The sequence below is a fragment of the Oncorhynchus gorbuscha genome, linkage group LG10, assembly GCF_021184085.1.
Source record: "Oncorhynchus gorbuscha isolate QuinsamMale2020 ecotype Even-year linkage group LG10, OgorEven_v1.0, whole genome shotgun sequence".
In the NCBI taxonomy this organism is placed as follows: domain Eukaryota; kingdom Metazoa; phylum Chordata; class Actinopteri; order Salmoniformes; family Salmonidae; genus Oncorhynchus; species Oncorhynchus gorbuscha.
Genome location: NC_060182.1, coordinates 417167 through 422259, shown reverse-complemented (window position 1 = coordinate 422259; position 5093 = coordinate 417167).

Genomic DNA, 5093 nt, shown 5'->3' with positions numbered 1-5093 from the left:
GGAATGGTTGAAGGAGCTTGCCGCGGAGTCTTATTCTGAGCACACACAGTGCAGGCGGCGATGAACGCGTAGACGTCGAGAACCATGGTGGGCCACCAAAAGCGTTGTTGTACAAAGGCCAGAGTTCGACAGGAGCCAGGATGGCAGGCCAGTCTGGAGAAATTAGCCCATTCCAGGACCGGGGAACGGGCAGAGTCTGGGACAAACATCTGGTAGCCGGGTTAGGGTTAGGGTCTCAGGGTCAGACAGTGTAGCAGTGGGACTAGAGAAGCGTGAGAGGTGTGAGAGCCCATCCGGCTTCACATACTTGGACCCCGGGCGGTAGGAGATAAAGTAAAGTTGAACCAAGTGAAAAGCAGGGCACATCGTGCTTGCTTAGAGTTAAAGCACTTGGCGGTGCGGAGATATTCCAGTTTCTTGTGATCAGTCCACACTATGAATGGATGCCCCCTCTAACCAGTGCTTCCACTCCTCCAATGCCATCTTGACCGTGAGTAGATCTCGATTTCCCATGTTGTAGTTCCTCTCAGCGGGGTTCAGACGATGGGAAAGGAAGATGCAGGGATGCAACTTTTGGTCCAGGGCAGAACGATGGGACAGGGCCGCCACCATTCCAACATTTGAGGCGTCAACCTTCACCATGAACTGACGGGACGGGTCTGGATGGACTAAGATGGGAGCTGTGGTGAATCGATGCTTGAGGTCCGAGAACACCTGGTCAGCTGCTGGAGACCATGTGAACGGAACCTTGGGAGAGGTGAGTGCTGCGAGGGGGGAAGCCAGGGTGCTGTAACCCCAGATGAAGTGGGGGTAGAAATGATCAAACCCCAGGAAACATTGCACTCTGGATGTGGGTTGAGGCCAATCCACCACCACTCTCACCTTGTCAGAGTCCATCTGAATATTTCCAACAGTAATGACTTACCCTAGAAAGGAGATGGTGGAGCGATGGAATTCACATTTTTCTGCTTTAACCAGTTGAAGCTAGGGGGGCGCTATTTCATTATTGGATAAAAAAACATGCCCGTTTTAAGAGCAATATTTTGTCACAAAAAGATGCTCGACTATGCATATAATTGCCAGCTTTGGAAAGAAAACACTCTGACGTTTTCAAAGCTGCAAAGATATTATCTGTGAGTGCCCCAGAACTGATCTTACAGGCGAAACCAAGATGCAACTTCAACCAGGAAATGAGCAGGATTTTTGAGGCTCTGTTTTCCATTGTCTCCTTATATGGCTGTGAATATGCTGTGAACGAGCTTATGCGCTCTGCCATTCCTCCAAGATGTCTGCAGCATTGTGACGTATTTGTAGGCATATCTTTGGAAGATTGGCCATAAGAGACTACATTTGCCAGGGGCCCGTCCGGTGTCCTTTGTCTTCGTTGGTGCGTAACTCTCAGTGGCAATAATTTTACCATGTGATACAGACAGAGAAGTATCGTTCCTGGAAGTGTGCATCATTGAAGAGATATGTGAAAAACACCTTGAGGATTGGTTCTAAACAATGTTTGCCATGTTTCAGTCGATATTATGAAGTTAATTTGGAAAAAAGTTTGGCGTTTGGATAACTGACAATGTGCATGGCAGAACGGGCTCCAACCCATGACAGAACCAGTAGCCCAGCCGATCAGAGGATTGTGACTCTTGAGCCATGAAAACCCCAAGACCACGGGTGCATGAGGGGATTCTATGGGCAGGAACTGCGTAGACTCACTGTGATTACCTGACACTGTCAGGTTAATAGGAAATGTAGTGTAGGTGGCTCTGTTAATAAAGCGCTCTGATGTCCATACGAATGGAGAAGGTGGGGATTCGCAACACCAGGGTAGCGTCCATAAAGCTCTCGTCAGGAGATGGGAAACTCCCCGTACGGCTCACCGGCGTACTCGTACCTACTTGATGAGCCTGGAGGTTTAATGGGCAGGTAGATATGAAATGTCTCGTAGCTCCGCAAGACAGCAGGAGACAATCCCTGCCCAGTTGCATGGGCTCAGGAGGAGACGATTCGACAGCTGCGTAGTCTGCCACACTACTTAATTTTTTTATTTAATCTTTATTTAACCAGGCAAGTCAGTTAAGAACATATTCTTATTTTCAATGACGGCCTGGGAACAGTGGGTTAACTGCCTGTTCAGGGGCAGAACGACAGATTTGTACCTTGTCAGCTCGGGGGTTTGAACTAGCAACCTTCCGGTTACTAGTCCAACGCTCTAACCACTAGGCTACGCTGCCGCTACGGGAGTCCTGACGTAGCTGGAGCAGTTTACAGTACGAGCTTCCTCTCTCCTGGAAAATGGAGAATAGAACCTCCGCCACGAGCTCTTCCAGATTGTGGCAAATGGTGGATTGTTGCTCCCACACCGCAATAGCCCAGGTGAAAGCCCAGCCAGACATCAGCATTATCAAGTACTCTATCCTGGAGCGATCTGAGGGAAATTAAGAGGGCTGCAGCATCGCTGGTAGCGGGGTAACTGACAGCCGGAGGGGTTACTGTAGTGGGGTAACTGACAGGCTGAGGGGTTACTGTAGTGGTGGGCTGACAGTCTGGGGGGTTACTGTAGTGGTGGGCTGACAGTCTGGGGGGTTACTGTAGTGGTGGGCTGACAGTCTGGGGGTTACTGTAGTGGTGGGCTGACAGTCTGGGGGGTTACTGTAGTGGGGTAACTGACAGTCTGGGGGGTTACTGTAGTGGGGTAACTGACAGTCTGGGGGTTACACTGAGTGGTGGGCTGACAGTCTGGGGGATTACTGTAGTGGGGTAACTGACAGTCTGGGGGGGTTACTGTAGTGGGGTAACTGACAGTCTGGGGGTTACTGCGTCTGCTAAATGACTTAAATGTAATGTAAATGTACTGTAATGGTGGGCTGACAATCTGGGGGTTACTGTAGTGGTGGGCTGACAGTCTGGGGGTTACTGTAGTGGTGGGCTGACAGTCTGGGGGTTACTTAGTGGTGGGCTGACAGTCTGGGGGTTACTGTAGTGGTGGGCTGACAGTCTGGGGGGTTACTGTAGGGGGGTTACTGACAGTCTGGGGGGGGTGGGGTAACTGACAGTCTGGGGGTTACTGTAGTGGGGTAACTGACAGTCTGGGGGTTACTGTAGTGGGGTAACTGACAGTCTGGGGGTTACTGTAGTGGGGTAACTGACAGTCTGGGGGGTTACTGTAGTGGGGTAACTGACAGTCTGGGGGGTTACTGTAGTGGGGTAACTGACAGTCTGGGGGGTTACTGTAGTGGGGTAACTGACAGTCTGGGGGGTTACTGTAGTGGGGTAACTGACAGTCTGGGGGGTTACTGTAGTGGGGTAACTGACAGTCTGGGGGGGTTACTGTAGTGGGGTAACTGACAGTCTGGGGGGTTACTGTAGTGGGGTAACTGACAGTCTGGGGGGTTACTGTAGTGGGGTAACTGACAGTCTGGGGGTTACTGTAGTGGGGTAACTGACAGTCTGGGGGTTACTGTAGTGGGGTAACTGACAGTCTGGGGGGTTACTGTAGTGGGGTAACTGACAGTCTGGGGGGGGTTACTGTAGTGGGGTAACTGACAGTCTGGGGGGTTACTGTAGTGGGGTAACTGACAGTCTGGGGGGTTACTGTAGTGGGGTAACTGACAGTCTGGGGGGTTACTGTAGTGGGGTAACTGACAGTCTGGGGGTTACTGTAGTGGGGTAACTGACAGTCTGGGGGGTTACTGTAGTGGGGTAACTGACAGTCTGGGGGGGTTACTGTAGTGGGGTAACTGACAGTCTGGGGGGTTACTGTAGTGGGGTAACTGACAGTCTGGGGGTTACTGTAGTGGGGTAACTGACAGTCTGGGGGGTTACTGTAGTGGGGTAACTGACAGTCTGGGGGGTTACTGTAGTGGGGTAACTGACAGTCTGGGGGGTTACTGTAGTGGGGTAACTGACAGTCTGGGGGGTTACTGTAGTGGGGTAACTGACAGTCTGGGGGGTTACTGTAGTGGGGTAACTGACAGTCTGGGGGGTTACTGTAGTGGGGTAACTGACAGTCTGGGGGGGTTACTGTAGTGGGGTAACTGACAGTCTGGGGGTTACTGTAGTGGGGTAACTGACAGTCTGGGGGGTTACTGTAGTGGGGTAACTGACAGTCTGGGGGTTACTGTAGTGGGGTAACTGACAGTCTGGGGGGTTACTGTAGTGGGGTAACTGACAGTCTGGGGGGGTTACAGTAACTGACAGTCTGGGGGGGTTACTGTAGTGGGGTAACTGACAGTCTGGGGGGGTTACTGTAGTGGGGTAACTGACAGTCTGGGGGGTTACTGTAGTGGGGTAACTGACAGTCTGGGGGGGTTACTGTAGTGGGGTAACTGACAGTCTGGGGGTTACTGTAGTGGGGTAACTGACAGTCTGGGGGGTTACTGTAGTGGGGTAACTGACAGTCTGGGGGGGTTACTGTAGTGGGGTAACTACCTGGACTACCTGACATGATGACTCCTTGCTGTCCCCAGTCCACCTGGCCATGCTGCTGCTCCAGTTTCAACTGGCCTGGGCCCTAGGACCATGTCCCAGGACTACCTGACATGAGGACTCCTTGCTGTCCCCAGTCCACCTGGCCATGCTCCTGCTCCAGTTTCAACTGTTCTGCCTTACTATTATTCAACCATGCTGGTCATTTATGAACATTTGAACATCTTGGCCACGTTCTGTTATAATCTCCACCTGGCACAGCCAGAAGAGGACTGGCCACCCCACATATGCTCTCTCTAATTCTCTCTTTCTTTCTCTCTCTCGGAGGACCTGAGCCCTAGGACCGTGCCCCAGGACTACCTGACATGATGGCTCCTTGCTGTCCCCAGTCCATCTGACTGTGCTGCTGCTCCAGTTTCAACTGTTCTGCCTTATTATTATTTGACCATGCTGGTCATTTATGAACATTTGAACATCTTGGTCATGTTCTGTTATAATCTCTACCCGGCACAGCCAGAAGAGGACTTAGCCCGGTTCCTCTCTAGGTTTCTTCCTAGGTTTTGGCCTTTCTAGGGAGTAGCCACCTGCTTTTACACCTGCATTGTTTGCTGTTTGGGGTTTTAGGCTGGGTTTCTGTACAGCACTTTGAGATATCAGCTGATGTA